The sequence below is a fragment of the Homarus americanus genome, unplaced genomic scaffold (assembly GCF_018991925.1).
Source record: "Homarus americanus isolate GMGI-L3 unplaced genomic scaffold, GMGI_Hamer_2.0 scaffold1024, whole genome shotgun sequence".
In the NCBI taxonomy this organism is placed as follows: Eukaryota; Metazoa; Arthropoda; class Malacostraca; order Decapoda; family Nephropidae; genus Homarus; species Homarus americanus.
In genome coordinates this window covers 10,248,575-10,265,546 of record NW_024715228.1, presented here as the reverse complement: position 1 = coordinate 10,265,546, position 16,972 = coordinate 10,248,575, and the positions used below count along the sequence as shown (strand labels likewise).

Sequence of the window (16,972 nt, the reverse complement as noted above, 5' to 3'; positions counted from 1 at the left end):
GGAACTTGTCGCCTCATCACGACTTTGTTTCATGGTAGATTATTACACAGTGGAGCTCTTTATGTAACTTCCTTTGTTATCGACGTGTCTATTTTAGGTTTTTATGTGAAGGTGTGGAGGCGGGTATTGCAGTCACTGATGTGATGGTGGGGAGAACTGGGGGGGGGGGGGCAACACACAATCACCATCACTCTCACCGCCTCCCTGTTGATGATGTCACGGTTGTTGATGGTGAATGTGGATGCCTAATTTAGTTGATGGAGATGATGGTGAAATGTGTTAATATTGATTGATGTTTAAGCACTATCGGTTTTCTTCTGTTGGGTGGAGACAGGTGAGGTGAGGAGGGGTGTAGTGAAGGAGTGGGGGGGAGGAGGGTCGTTCTATTAGCAGTGGAGTTAGTGTTGCGTCACCACTATCATCCGGTTGCTGTCACAACCTCCCAAGTTCTTGCCCAATACATCCTGTGTGTGTTTCACTTTGAGGATTGCATTTCTTACTTACAATATACCAGGAGGGTGAATAATGTGTTTACGGAGATACTTCCCTAGGCCATTAAACTCTTTCTGTATATACCAAAATATCTTGTGTGTGGTGTTGACTCAGGTATTTTTTATGATTAATGTATAACTTATTGTTTAGCTGGTAGTGATGATAAGATGAACTGTAATGTTATGTCGTGAATTATGTACAAGTTACAGTACTTTTGACATTTGACTCAAAGTTGAATGTTTGGAGTTGGAATTTATTATTCTTTATTTTAGTTTTTTTTTTTTTGGTATACTTTCTGTATGTGGCTGTGCTTGTTTCCTACCTTTGGTGCTTGGTAACACACACACACACGCACACACACACACACACACACACACACACACACACACACACACACACACACACACCAATGCTTCCTACGCTCCCTACTTTTTGTGGACCATTGCCGAATAGTGAGGATTTCAACATACTGTTTTATAGTTTTAACGATAATTTAAATATTTATCAAAGAACAGCTACGGCGATAAAAAAATGATGACCCAACTCTTTAAATACTGTTGGTTAAATCCCTTCAGGTACTTTGTAAGACTGTCATACTAAATCGAACTTATGCTTCTAAAACAGTCACCGTACCCCATGTGAGATATACAGTACAGTTACTCCCAGTGTATGTCTTAAAAGGGAGGGTGTGGGAACTGGTCCTGAGAGGGGGTGGCCTGAAGGGCGCTCTGGTAATTATCTTTGTAGGTTAGTCGGGGTCATTTTTGATCACGAGGTAGTACCAACGCCCACCTCATATTATTATGGTCTGTGGCCATTACCTGTACTGTTTACCTCTGGCCATTACCTGCACCGTTAAACTCTGTGGCCACTACCTGCACTGCTCATGTCTGTGGCCACTACCTGCACTGCTCATGTCTGTGGCCACTACCTGCACTGCTCATGTTTGTGACCACTACCTGCACTGCTCATGTCTGTGGCCACTACCTGCACTGCTCATATCTGTGGCCACTACCTGCACTGCTCATGTCTGTGGCCACTACCTGCACTGCTCATGTCTGTGGCCACTACCTGCACTGCTCATGTCTGTGACCACTACCTGCACTGCTCATGTCTGTGACCACTACCTGCACTGCTCATGTCTGTGGCCACTACCTGCACTGCTCATATCTGTGGCCACTACCTGCACTGCTCATGTCTGTGACCACTACCTGCACTGCTCATGTCTGTGGCCACTACCTGCACTGCTCATGTCTGTGGCCACTACCTGCACTGCTCATATCTGTGGCCGCTACCTGCACTGCTCATGTCTGTGGCCACTACCTGCACTGCTCATGTATGTGGCCACTACCTGCACTGCTCATATCTGTGACCACTACCTGCACTGCTCATATCTGTGACCACTACCTGCACTGCTCATGTATGTGGCCACTACCTGCATTATTCGCTTCTGTGGCCACTACCTGCACTGCTCATATTCTGGCCACTACCTGCACTGCTTATGTCTGTGCACTACCTGCACTGCTCATGTCTGTGGCCACTACCTGCACTGCTCATGTCTGTGACCACTACCTGCACTGCTCATGTCTGTGGTACTACCTGCACTGCTCATATCTGTGGCCACTACCTGCACTGCTCATGCTCCGTGACCACTACCTGCACTGCTCATGTCTGTGGCCACTACCTGCACTGCTCATGTCTGTGACCACACTGCACTGCCTGGGCGTGACCACTAACTGCACTGCTCATGTCTGTGACCACTAACTGCAATTGCTCATGTTCTGGCTACTACCTGTACTGCCTATGTTGTGACCACTACCTGCACTGCTCATGTCTGTTACTACCTGCACTGCTCATGTCTGTGGCCACTACCTGCACTGCTCATGTCTGTGGCCACTACCTGCACTGCTCATATCTGTGACCACTACCCACTGCTCATGTCTGTGGCCACTACCTGCATGCTCATGTCTGTGGCCACTACCTGCTCCTTATTTGGCCCTGCCTGCACCATGTCTGTGGCCACTACCGCTGCTCATTTGTTTACCTGCACTGCTCATATCTGTGGCCACTACCTGCACTGCTCATGTCTGTAGCCACTACCTGCACTGCTCATATCTGTGGCCACTACCTGCACTGCTCATATCTGTGGCCACTACCTGCACTGCTCATGTTGTGGCTTTTTGTACTGCTCATGTCTGTGGCCACCTGCACTGCTCATGTCTGTGACGCTTTCCACTGCTCATGTCTTGACCACTACCTCACTGCTCATGTCTGTGGCCACTACCTGCACTGCTCATATCTGTGGCCACTACCTGCACTGCTCATGTCTGTGGCCACTACCTGCACTGCTCATCTGTGGCCACTACCTGCACTGCTCATATCTGTGGCCACCACTGCACTGCTATGTCTGTGGCCCTGCCTGCTCATATCTGTGGCCACTACCTGCACTGCTCATATCTGTGACCACTACCTGCACTGCTCATGTCTGTGACCACTACCTGCACTGCTCATGTGGTGGCCACTACCTGCACTGCTCATGTGACCACTACCTGCACTGCTCATGTCTGTTGGCCCACTACCTGCACTGCTCATGTCTGTGGCCCACTTTCTGTACTGCTCTATCTGTGGCCGCTACCTGCACTGCTCATGTCTGTGGCTACTGCACCTATCATGTAGGCCACTACCTGCACTGCTCATATCTGTGGCCATTACCTGTACTGTTTACCTCTGGCCATTACCTGCACCGTTAAACTCTGTGGCCACTACCTGCACTGCTCATGTCTGTGGCCACTACCTGCACTGCTCATATCTGTGGCCACTACCTGCACTGCTCATGTCTGTGGCCACTACCTGCACTGCTCATGTCTGTGGCCACTACCTGCACTGCTCATGTCTGTGACCACTACCTGCACTGCTCATGTCTGTGACCACTACCTGCACTGCTCATGTCTGTGGCCACTACCTGCACTGCTCATATCTGTGGCCACTACCTGCACTGCTCATGTCTGTGACCACTACCTGCACTGCTCATGTCTGTGGCCACTACCTGCACTGCTCATATTCAGACCACTACCTGCACTGTTCATGTCTGTGGGCCACTACCTGCACTGCCCAGCAGTCTGTGGCCACTCACCAGACTGCTCATGTCTGTACACTCACCTGCACTGCTCATAATCTGTGGCCACTAATTTAATTGCTCATGTCTGTACACCACCTGCACTGCTCATATCTGTGGCCACTCACCTGCACCTCCTGCTCATGTCTGTGGCCACTACCTGCACTGCCCAGCGTCTGTGACCCTTCACCACCTGCACATCTGCTTCTGTGGCCACTCACCTGCACTGCTCATGTCTGTAATACCACCTGCACTGCTCATGTCTGTGGCCACCACCTGCACTGCCTCATCTGTGGCCACCACCTGCACTGCTCATGTCTGTGGCCACCACCACTGCTCATATTCAGGCCACTACCTTTAATTGCTCATATCTGTACATCACTGCACTGCTCATGTCAGTGGCCACCACTACCTGCACTGCTCATGTCTGTGGCCACTACCTGCACTGCTCATGTCTGTGGCCACTACCTGCACTGCTCATATCTGTGGCCGCTACCTGCACTGCTCATGTCTGTGGCCACTACCTGCACTGCTCATGTATGTGGCCACTACCTGCACTGCTCATATCTGTGACCACTACCTGCACTGCTCATATCTGTGACCACTACCTGCACTGCTCATGTATGTGGCCACTACCTGCATTATTCGCTTCTGTGGCTACAATATTTCAGTTGTGGGGCCAACAATTAATCTTTCAACCGAGTGGCCACTGACTATTGGTCTATGTGTGTGTGGTCAGTAAGTACTGCATGGCCATTATAACAATTCACGTGTGTGGCCATTAACCGTAATTTTTCATCTGTGAGACCAGTAGTTCTGTTGTTTCAGCTGTGTGGCCACGAGCTACTGTTTCACGTGTGTTGGCCACTAATCATTTTGCCTCATCACGGTGCAGTTAGTCGTCCAACTCTTCACTGAGTGCCCCGTGGCGGTGGTTGTCTACTGACCCGTTACACCCGCTTGCATATCATTTATTGTACACTCCCGTCCATTCACTTCCTCCCTCTTCCTTCCCCACACTTTCCTTCACTCCCACTCCCCCACACTTTCGTCTCCATCCCCACACCCCCACTTCATCCCCCCCACACCCCCACTTCTTTCCCCCACCCATCTCACTTCCTTCCCCCACCCCCCTTCTCCAGGTGATATCCTTCCACCTGTGTCTGTCTGTCCACTTGAGAAAAAGATTGTATCAAGGTCCCTGTGTTGAGAGTAGTGTTGCCGGGTTGTGTGTCCTGCTGAGTGATGTGGGTGGGTGTGTGTTCTTATCTGTCTGGAGATGTATTGTAAGAACGTCTGTAATTATTTTTCTTCTAATTTATGGTATACTGTACAAGCGGCTGCCAGAATGAAGTCGTGTTTTGCTACAGTTCTCGGATCACCTGAAGATTGTCCCCCGACACCTTATTTTACCAGATAATTGAACACCCTAGTGCTGCCCTGGGTGATAGGTTAGGTTAAGTTTGGTTAGCCATAATTTAAGTTAGTGCTAGGTTAGGCTGTTATAGTCAGATCGTAGCACTTAGTAGTTATGGCTATTTGTAAATAGGGTCACTTATTCACTTGAAGACACTGTACAGTAGGTGTCAGGGAAGTTGTTGAAACACAACTGTTTTTTTTTTTACTTTATTTGGTGTAACAGTAAAGTGAAGTACAAGTTTGTACAGTGACAGAACTGTAACTGAGTTCTCGTCGGGGAGTAATGAGAGATGCTCTTAGAATGTCTGTCTGTCGCTAGGGCGGCGCCCTACAGTCATCAATTTAGAGGTCAGATGAGCTGACCTCTGAGAGGGGTTGTCAAGCATGCAATAACCTGTATAAGGACTGAGGAGCACAATAAGTACGTATAATAATAGTAAAATAATCTATATGGGTGTTTGTTATACGAGTACATTCACAGGGGGCTATAGTTGTAATACCTATAATATGACGCTATAACAAGGTTAGGTAGCGTTATGTTAGCGCCCCGCCCCCTCCACCTTCATCCCGCAAGCCTAGATCATCACTACATGAAAGCGGTGGATCGTTTATGACGTCATTAGTATCCAGATTCTTTCTCCTGTGGGATGGTGGGATACACCGGTTATGGCTGTAATGGCGCGCGATAATCCCTGACACAGGTAGAGCCGCGCACAGAGGCAGGTGTAGAATTTCTGTGTGGGAATTATCCGAGACCATGCGTTGTTTAAACATGGCAGAGTATACTTTTGTGGTTTATTCCTTTAATTATCTTTTAAGTTGAATGGGATATAAGTTGTTATTGTTATTATTAATATTTTATGGTATGTGTACAGTATCTGTTCAAACGACCGTACGCAACACACAAAGTTGTCATTTCAGAAAGGAGATGGTATAAAAAATTTAAGTGTTTATTATTTCTATACTGTATATTCAGGTGTATATGTACTTAGTTGTTTATGTCTGCAAATAAAAAAAATAAGATGTCAATTTACGTATTCCTTATACTTTTAAAACTAATAGTTTTTACTTTCTCGATTTTCAAGTAGGTTTTAGTGTGTGTGTGTGTTCGTTAAAAAAGTTAACGATACAATAATAATTTAAGTGTCACTATTAGAGGAAGCAGGCGATTGTGTGTCCTTGGAGAAGTATTTGGGGTAAGCAGGATGTGGTTTGGTAACGTCGGGTGGTGATGTTGACAGTCTATACCTGTGGTATGGTCTGCCACGGTCGTAAAGGTAAAATGCACATAATGACAGTGAAGTCGTCAACGGGTTAGTTAACTCAGGACTGGTATTGGGGGAATAATGGAAGGTTGGGCGATACTGTACTCGTGTTGTTTATTAACCCCTTCAGTACTAGATGATTTAACCCCTTCACTACTAGATGATTTAACCCCTTCAGTACTAGATGATTTAACCCCTTCACTACTAGATGATTTAACCCCTCCAGTACTAGATGATTTAACCCCTTCACTACTAGAGGATTTAACCCCTTCAGTGCTAGATGATTTAACCTCTTCAGTACTAGATGATTTAACCCCTTCACTACTAGATGATTTAACCCCTTCACTACTAGATGATTTAACCCTTTCACTACTAGATGATTTAACCCCTTCACTACTAGATGATTTAACCCCTTCAGTGCTAGATGATTTAACCCCTTCACTACTAGATGATTTAACCCCTTCACTACTAGATGATTTAACCTCTTCAGTACTAGATGATTTAACCCCTTCACTACTAGATGATTTAACCCCTTCACTACTAGATGATTTAACCCCTTCAGTGCTAGATGATTTAACCTCTTCAGTACTAGATGATTTAACCCCTTCACTACTAGATGATTTAACCCCTTCAGTACTAGATGATTTAACCCCTTCAGTGCTAGATGATTTAACCCCTTCACTACTAGATGATTTAACCCCTTCAGTACTAGATGATTTAACCCCTTCAGTACTAGATGATTTAACCTCTTCAGTACTAGATGATTTAACCCCTTCAGTACTAGATGATTTAACCCCTTCACTACTAGATGATTTAACCTCTTCAGTACTAGATGATTTAACCCCTTCACTACTAGATGATTTAACCCCTTCAGTGCTAGATGATTTAACCCCTTCAGTACTAGATGATTTAACCCCTTCAGTGCTAGATGATTTAACCCCTTCACTACTAGATGATTTAACCCCTTCAGTACTAGATGATTTAACCCCTTCAGTGCTAGATGATTTAACCTCTTCAGTACTAGATGATTTAACCCCTTCAGTACTAGATGATTTAACCCCCACTACTAGATGATTTAACTTCTACTACTACAATGATTTAACCCCTCCAGTACTAGATGATTTAACCCCTTCACTACTAGATGATTTAACCTCTTCAGTACTAGATGATTTAACCCCTTCACTACTAGATGATTTAACCCCTTCAGTACTAGATGATTTAACCCCTTCAGTACTAGATGATTTAACCCCTTCACTACTAGATGATTTAACCCCTTCAGTACTAGATGATTTAACCCCTTCAGTACTAGATGATTTAACCCCTTCAGTGCTAGATGATTTAACCCCTTCATTACTAGATGATTTAACCCCTTCACTACTAGATGATTTAACCCCTTCACTACTAGATGATTTAACCCCTTCACTACTAGATGATTTAACCCCTTCAGTACTAGATGATTTAACCCCTTCAGTGATAGATGATTTAACCCCTTCACTACTAGATGATTTAACCCCTTCACTACTAGATGATTTAACCCCTTCACTACTAGATGATTTAACCCTTTCACTACTAGATGATTTAACCCCTTCACTACTAGATGATTTAACCCCTCCAGTACTAGATGATTTAACCCCTTCACTACTAGATGATTTAACCCCTTCACTACTAGATGATTTAACCCCTTCACTACTAGATGATTTAACCCCTTCACTACTAGATGATTTAACCCCTTCACTACTAGATGATTTAACCCCTTCACTACTAGATGATTATTTATCATATCATTTGTCGTCTTCTCCTCCGTCTACCATTCACTGATATCTCTTATCAAACTACTCACTGCACTTTCTACTTCACACAGAGTTTCACACGTCACTCAATGTGCCCTGAGCTCCCTGTTTGAAGGACATATATGAAACTGTTTAACGTTGTGAGGAGGAATAAAAAAAACACTCCCTGCTGTCGGCTGTTATGGACTAGTTTTTGTGGTAGAGTTTGGTGGTGGTGGACTGGTGGCGTTTATTTGTTATTGTGTAGTAACTGTATCAGGTATTGGAGGTAGTGATTAGAGGACAGCGGGAGGTAAATGAAATCTACTGGGACGCTGCCTTGGCTCTGTGTAGGGACGCTGCCTTGGCTCTGTGTAGGGACGCTGCCTTGGCTCTGTGTAGGGACGCTGCCTTGGCTCTGTGTAGGGACGCTGCCTTGGCTCTGTGTAGGGACGCTGCCTTGGCTCTGTGTATGTTTGTTTGTCTTGTTTTTATTCGTTTGTTCAGGATTAGACTGAGTAAACAGAGGGTGTGGACGGTGGATGTGTCACCCACGTGCTGTGCTGTGCAGTTTAAATCATCGTAGGTTACTCAAGGTAGATTAGAAAGGAAAGCTAATGACTGCACGAGGGTGAGAGGACGATGGAGCAACACACGCGGGATAAGCTACCTAATTGAATTTGTCTGGTCAGGTGGTGTCAACTCAAGAGATCATACTACAGGTGAACAAACGATCGTGGGTCTTGTACAGTGTGTGTGGTTATTAGTCTCACAGATAAGCGTTTTAGTACAGCATAAACGGATTGATATGTGACGCGTTGTGTTTAGTTCGGAGGTGAAGGAGTGATTGTGTGTACTCTATATGCGTGTTGAGGATATAGGGCAGTGTGTGTGTAGAGTGTGGTAGTGTGTGGCTCTCTCTCTCTCTCTCTCTCTCTCTCTCTCTCTCTCGTATAGGTCAGAAGTTGGTGTTGTAGATCGCACGGAAACTGTCACTGGTGGAAATATCTTGTTACATGGAAGACAAAACGTAGGGAGAGAATGACTGAGGGATCACGTGGCCAAATGAACAGTGACGAGTGAATTGTAAGATGAAACAGGGAATTAATATAATGTTCTCCTGCACGTTACCACACCACATTATTCGTTCAGGTCAAATAAGTATAGATAAAAACCCAGATAAAAGCAATGTGAGGCGTTAGGAATTAATATAATTTAGCAAAAGGCAAAAGACATCGAATTGAAACCCTACAAAAAAAAAAAAACACGCGTCTGTATTAAGTAGCCACCAGGTGTAGGGGCAGGTGAAGCTACAGTATTTTTGTTTCTCGGTCGCAAATTGCAGCTTGTTTCATTCCTTGGTTTGGTCACCAGCAGCAGGTGGGGTTCGTGGCGGGTACATAACCCTGGGCTGACCCGCTTCCTCACCCCTCCCTCACCTCCACCTCCACCAACGCCCTGACCTACAGTTGCTGCCGTGTTACTTAGTCTCAGTTGCTGTGTGTGTGTGTGTGTGTGTGTGTGTGTGTGTGTGTGTTTTTTAAGTTTTATTACCTCCCACAGATGAAAGTGTTACCAACTGTCGTCTTCGGGACAACATGGATGCTTGATGAGGTTCTCAGCTGGAGCCAACAGATGCTTGCTTGTGGTAAGGATGACGTCACTTACCTGTAGAGTGTCGGTGACTTACCTCCTGCTGCTTTATGCTTCAGGTATTAGGGGAGTGTTCTCATTCATGGTCGGGTTCTGTTCTCTATCAACGAAAACTCAGTTCTCATGGTAGGTAGATCACTATTCTTCATGTAATGTAGAAACATATTCGCCTTTTGCTTAGAATTCTGATCTCGACCACATAAATCGGCTTTTTCGGCCATATTATTCGTTTTTTTCTGTTAAATAAGACCTTGTACTCCTGATAGTAAAGGTTCAATGCTCCTATGTTTAGGGACGTATGCTCTTGGTATAGAGTGGAACTTTTTCTCCTGTTAAAATCTTATTCTTTTTCCCAAGACATAACCTTATGTTCGTAGTTGATGGAAACCGATTTCCCTTACTGATGTAATCCGTAGTTTTATTCTCAAATAGTCTATTTTATGAGGCAGAGAAAGAACTGTTCACCTGCCAGTATAGTCCAGTTTACCTGTCAGGTTGAGTTTTAATTCCCTGCTAGACAAGACATTCCTTAGCTGCTGGGTCCAAACCCTTCAATCCATCCTCCAGCTATGGTACTGTTCACTCAGCAGGGAGGGGAACTGACCTCACCGTGTAAGACAATGAACTTCTGACTCATCCTATGTTTTGTTCCCTTTACATATACGCCGCTTTATATTCTCTAAAATAAGAAAGTTGTCTCTTTGAATATTTACATGAGTGAGGACTTGGATCCGAGGCTGGCAGATGGTAGTTCCACGGTGAGTGTTAGGGGGTGAGGGGCGGGGGATTTCCGTCCGTGTTGGGGTGACTGCATCGGGGGGAGAACAAAGACTAGACTCTGAAGGGTGCAGGCACGAGGTGGCGAGTGACGGGTCATGGTAGCTGCCGAGGGAGGCATCCGGAAAATTGGGAAAATGTCTACAGTAATTGGAAGATAAAGAGAGTCTTCCTGTAAAAGAACGTTGACAAAGGAGAAGGAAAGGTGAAGGAAGAAATGGAGAAGAGATAAGGGTCCAGTAATAGTGTTCAGTGCATCATCACCAAACACCTGTCACGTAGTACGCTTGACTTTTTATATCCTGTTCATATATGACAGAATAACCAAATTAACTACAATTATTTGGTGTTATATAGAAACAGGTGATTTAGTACATAAAATACCATTAGAAGAAGAACATTTACCTGTATGAGCTGAGGATGTGGAGTGGAATGCCGGCAGAGTACAGTAGAGTGGTAGTTAAGGCGTCCTCAACCGTGTGTCCATATTAGCCAGGTGTGACGGCCCCAGCGGGTGACCAGGCACGGTGGTTATAGTGTTGGGTGTAATACGCTCACGTGTCGCTATTGGAGTTTCTGGTCATGCAACAACTACTTCCTATAATTCTAAGCTCACAGTCAAAGCAAGCGAGTGGACCCGGGCTCGATTCCCTGGCAGGGTGAAACTATGGGCAAGTTTCTTTACGCCATTTGTCTCTGTCTACCCAGCAGTAATTGGGGACCTGGATGTTAATCGATTTGCGGATAGTGTTCCGGGGTAATGGTTAGCCAGTGCAGTTGGCGAGTTGTCCGGTCTTTGCAGACTATTCCTTGAGACTGGGTCATGCAGCTTGTTAACTTAGGGTGTGGTTGTTGTGTTGGCGACAGCTTCTACACCTTAAACAAATTTACGGGGTAACTGAAATAAAGTCAATACACAAACATTGAAATAGACATTAAGCGCTTTCATAAACACAAGTTAATATTCGTATGCAGACCTCATTACATTTTCAGTACTTTCTCGTGAATAACCTATCAATTTTGGCTCTATTTTGGTCTTCACTTGACTGCTATATGTCGGCGTGAAGAACCATTATACGTCAGTGAACCAGTGCTGTTCTTGGAGGCTGAAGGAATAACTCAGTCTCCTGAGGGGGCAGCAGTCGTCTCGTTAACAGTATTTCTCCTGTCACAGTGCAACTGGCACCTGTTGGGTTGTACTGGCATCTGTTGGGTTGTATTGGCACCTGTTGGGTTAATACTGTGGCATCTGTTGGGTTGTACTGGCACCTGTTGGGTTGTATTGGCACCTGTTGGGTTGTACTGGCACCTGTTAGGTTGTACTGGCACCTGTTGGGTTGTACTGGCACCTGTTGGAGTTGTACTGGCATCTGTTGGGTTGTACTGGCACCTGTTGGGTTGTATTGGCACCTGTTAGGTTGTACTAGCACCTGTTAGGTTAATACCCTGGCACCTGTTAGGTTGTACTGGCACCTGTTGGGTTGTACTGGCATCTGTTGGGTTGTACTGGCACCTGTTGGTTGTACTGGCACCTGTTGGGTTGTACTGGCACACCTGTTAGGTTGTACTGGCACCTGTTGGGTTGTACTGGCATCTGTTGGGTTGTATTGGCACCTGTTGGGTTGTAATGGCACCTGTTGAGTTGTACTGGCATCTGTTGGGTTGTACTGGCATCTGTTAGGTTGTACTGGCAGCTGTTGGGTTGTAATGGCACATGTTGGGTTGTACTGGCACCTGTTGGGTTGTACTGGCACCTGTTGGGTTATTACTGGCACCTGTTGGGTTGTGCATCTGTTGGGTTGTATTGGCACCTGTTGGGTTTAGCATGGCACCTGTTGGGTTGTACTGGCATCTGTTGGGTTGTACTGGCATCTGTTGAGTTTGTAATGGCACATGTTGGGTTGTACTGGCACCTGTTAGGGTTGTACTGGCATCTGTTGGGTTGTAATAGCACCTGTTGGGTTGTACACAGCACCTGTTAGGTTGTACCCTGGCACCTGTTAAAGTTTGTACACTAGCGCGCCTGTTGCTGGGTTGTACCCTGGCACCTGTTAGGTTGTACTGGCACCTGTTGGGTTGTACCCTGGCACCTGTTAGGTTGTACTTAGCACCTGTTGGGGTTGTACTGGCATCTGTTGGGTTGTATTAGCACCTGTTGGGTTGTAATGGCACCTGTTGGGTTGTACTGGCATCTGTTGGGTTGTACTGGCATCTGTTGGGTTGTAATAGCACATGTTGGGTTGTACTGGCACCTGTTGGGTTGGCCACTGGCACCTGTTGGGTTGTACTGGCACCTGTTGGGTTAATACTGGCATCTGTTAGGTTGTATTAGCACCTGTTGGGTTGTAATGGCACCTGTTGGGTTGTACTGGCATCTGTTGGGTTGTACTGGCATCTGTTGGGTTGTAATGGCACATGTTGGGTTGTACTGGCACCTGTTGGGTTGTACCCCAGCATCTGTTAGCGGGTTGTAATGGCACCTGTTGGGTTGTACTGGCACCTATTGGATTGTACTGGCACCTGTTGGGTTGTACTAGCACCTATTGGATTATTACTGGCGCACCTGTTGGGTTGTACTGACACCTGTTGGGTTGTATTGGCACCTATTGGATTATGCTAACCTGTTCAGTTGTACTGACACCTGTTAGGTTGTATTGACACCTGTTGGGTTGTGTTGGCACCTGTTGGGTTGTACTGACACCTATTGGTTAGTACTGGCACCTGTTAGATTTGTACTGGCACCTATTGGATTATTACTGGCACCTGTTGGGTTGTACTGGCACCTGTTGGGTTGTGTTGACACCTGTTGGGTTGTGTTGACACCTGTTGGGTTAATATTAGCACCTATTGGATTGTACTGGCACCTGTTGGGTTGTACTCGCACCTGTTAGGTTGTACTGGCACCTGTTGGGTTATTACTGGCACCTGTTAGGTTGTACTGGCACCTGTTAGGTTGTACTGACACCTGTTGGGTTGTATTGACACCTGTTGGGTTGTGTTGGCACCTGTTAGGTTATACTGGGACCTGTTGGGTTAATAATAGCACATGTTGAGTTGTAATGGCACATGTTGGGTTGTACTGGCACCTGTTGGGTTGTGTTGGGACCTGTTGCTTTGTAATAATGGCACATGTTGCGGGTTGTACCTGGCACCTGTTGGGTTGTACTGGCACCTGCTGGGTTGTACTGGCACCTGCTGGGATTTGTGCCTGGCACCACCTGCTGGGTTGGCACTGGCACCTGCTGGGTTGTACTGGCACCTGCTGGGTTGTACTGGCACCTGCTGGGTTGTACTGGCACCTGTTAGGTTGTACTGGGTACCTGTTGGGTTGTACTGGCACCTGTTGGGTTGCTGGCACCTGTTAGGTTGTACTGGCATCTGTTGGGTTGTACTGGCACCTGTTGGGTTGTACTGGCACCTGTTGGTTGTACTGGCACCTGTTGGGTTGTACTGGCACCTGTTGGGTTGTACTGGCACCTGCTGGGTTGTACTGGCACCTGTTGGGTTAATGCCTGGCACCTGCTGGGTTGTACTGGCACACCTGCTGGGTTGTACTGGCACCTGTTGGGTTGTGCACTGGCACCTGTTGGGTTGGCACTGGCACCTGTTGGGTTGTACTGGCACCTGTTGGGTTGTACTGGCACCTGTTGGGTTGTGTTGGGACCTGTTGGGTTGTACTGGCACCTGCTGGGTTGTGCCTGGCACCTGTTAGGTTGTACTGGCACCTGTTGGGTTGTACTGGCACCTGTTGGGTTGTGTTGGGACCTGTTGGGTTGTACTGGCACCTGCTGGGTTGTGTTGGGACCTGTTGGGTTGTGTTGGCACCTGCTGGAGGTTGTACTGGCACCTGCTGGGGTTGTACTGGCACCTGTTATTGCTGGGTTAATGTTGGGACCTGTTGGGTTGTACTGGCACCTGCTGGGTTGTACTGGCACCTGCTGGGTTGTACTGGCACCTGTTGGGTTATTACTGGCACCTGCTGGGTTGTACTGGCACCTGTTGGGTTGTACTGGCACCTGTTGGGTTGTACCCCGACACCTGCTGGGTTGTACTGGCACCTGTTGGGTTATTACTGGCACCTATTGGTTTGTGTTAGGACCTGTTGGGTTGTACTGACACCTGTTGGGTTGTACTGACACACCTGCTGGGTTTATTACTGGCACCTGTTGGGTTGTACTGAGCACCTGTTGGGTTGTGTTGGGACCTGTTGGGTTGTACTGGCACCTGTTGGGTTGTACTGGCACCTGCGCTGGGATTTGTACCTAGCACCTGCTGGGTTTGTACTAGCACCTGCTGGGATTCAGCCTTCAGCACCTGCTGGAGGTTGTATTGACCTGTTGAGTTGTTACTGGCACCTGTTGGGTTGTGTTGGGACCTGTTGGGTTGTACTGGCACCTGTTAGGTTGTACTGGCACCTGCTGGGTTGTGCACTGGCACCTGTTAGGTTGTGTGGGACCTGTTGGGTTGTACTGGCACCTGTTAGGTTGTGTTGGGACCTGTTAGGTTGTACTAGCACCTGCTTGGTTGTATTGACACCTGTTAGGTTGTACCTGGCACCTGATGGGTTGTGTTGGGACCTGTTAGGTTGTACTGGCATCTGTTGGGTTGTACTGGCACCTGCTGGGTTGTACTGGCACCTGCTGGGTTGTACTGGCACCTGCTGGGTTGTACTGGCACCTGCTGGGTTGTACTGGCACCTGTTATTGGGTTGTAATGGCACATGTTGGGTTGTGTTGACACCTGTTGGCTTGTGTTGACACCTGTTGGGTTGTATTAGCACCTATTGGATTGTACTGGCACCTATTGGATTGTGCACTGGCACCTGTTAGGTTGTACTGACACCTGTTGGGTTGTATTAGCACCTGTGGATTGTACTGGCACCTGTTGGATTGTACTGACACCTGTTAGGTTGTATTGACACCTGTTGGGTTGTGTTGACACCTGTTGGCTTGTGTTGACACCTGTTGGGACCCCAATATTAGCACCTATTGGATTATTACTAGCACCTGTTAGGTTGTACTAGCACCTGTTAGGTTATTACTGGCACCCTGTTAGGTTATTACTGGCACCTGTTAGGTTGTACACTGGCACCTGTTGGGTTGTGTTGGGACCTGTTGGGTTGTGCTGGCACCTGTTGGGTTGTGTTAGGACCTGTTGGGTTGTATGGGCACCTGTTGGGTTGTACTGGCACCTGTTAGGTTGTACTAGCACTTGTTAAGGTTGTACTGGCACCTGTTGGGTTAATACTGGCTCCCTGTTAGGTTGTACACTACAGCACCTGTTGGGTTATTACACAGCACCATATTGGGTTGTGCCTAGCACCTGTTAGGTTGTACTGGCACCTGCTGTTGGGTTAATACTGGCACCTGTTAGGTTGTACTGGCACCTGTTAGGTTGTACTGGCACCTGTTGGGTTGTACTGGCACCTGTTGGGTTGTACTAGCACCTGTTAGATTGGTACTGGCACCTATTGGTTGTACTGGCACCTGCTGGGTTGTGCCCCAGCACCCTGTTGGGTTAGCCGCTGCTTCCCTGTTGGGTTGTACTGGCATCTGTTGGGTTGTACTGGCATCTGTTGGGTTGGCCACTGGCACCTGCTGGGTTGTACTGGCACCTGCTGGGTTGTACTTGCTTCCTGCTGGGTTGTACTACCAGCACCTGTTGGGTTGTACTGGCACCTGTTAGGGTTGTACTGGCACCTGTTAGGGTTGTGTTGGGACCTGTTGGGTTGTACTGGCACCTGTTGGGTTGTAATGGCACATGTTGGGTTGTACTGGCACCTGTTGGGTTGTACTGGCATCTGTTGAGTTGTACTGGCACCTGTTGGGTTGTACTGGCACCTGCCGGGTGTACTGGCACCTGCTGGGTTGTACTGGCACCTGCTGGGTTATTACTGGCACCTGTTAGGGGTTGTGCTGGCACCTGTTGGGTTGTACTGGCACCTGTTGGGTTGTGTTGGGACCTGTTGGGTTGTGTTGGGACCTGTTGGGTTGTGTTAGGACCTGTTGGGTTGTACACTGGCACCTGCTGGGTTGGCCACTGGCACCTGTTGGGTTGTACTGGCACCTGTTGGGTTGTGTTGGGACCTGTTGGGTTGTACTGGCACCTGTTGGTTAGTACTGGCACCTGTTAGGTTGTACTGGCACCTATTGGATTGTACTGGCAGCACCTGTTAGGTTATTACTGGCACCTGTTAGGTTGTACTGGCACCCTGTGGATTGTACTGGCACCTGTTGAGTTTAATACTGACACCTGTTGGGATATTTAAGGACCCTGTTAGGTTATTACTTCTGGCACCTATTAGTTGGTAACAGCACCTGTTGGGTTGTATTGGCACCTGTTGGGTTAATACTGGCACCTGTTGGGTTTTGTACACAGCACCTGTGGATTGTACTGGCACCTGTTGGGTTGTACTGACACCTGTTGGGTTGTATTGGCACCTGTTGGGTTGTACTGGCACCTGTTGGGTTGTACTGGCACCT

The 16,972-nt window shown here is 47.2% G+C and overlaps 1 protein-coding gene across 5 annotated transcripts in view; it reads left to right on the top strand.

The window, feature by feature from the left end:
• The window catches only part of LOC121856740 (AKT-interacting protein-like), a 192,504-nt gene that overhangs the window by 28,019 nt on the left and 147,513 nt on the right, over positions 1–16,972 (top strand). For 2 of the 5 annotated variants that reach the window (XM_042352462.1, XM_042352481.1), the window contains exon 3: positions 9,624–9,708. The exons of the other annotated variants lie outside the window; for them this stretch is intronic. The gene's annotated coding sequence lies outside the window, so the exon portion shown is untranslated. The remainder of the gene's footprint in view (positions 1–9,623; positions 9,709–16,972) is intronic. 5 annotated transcript variants of the gene reach the window in all.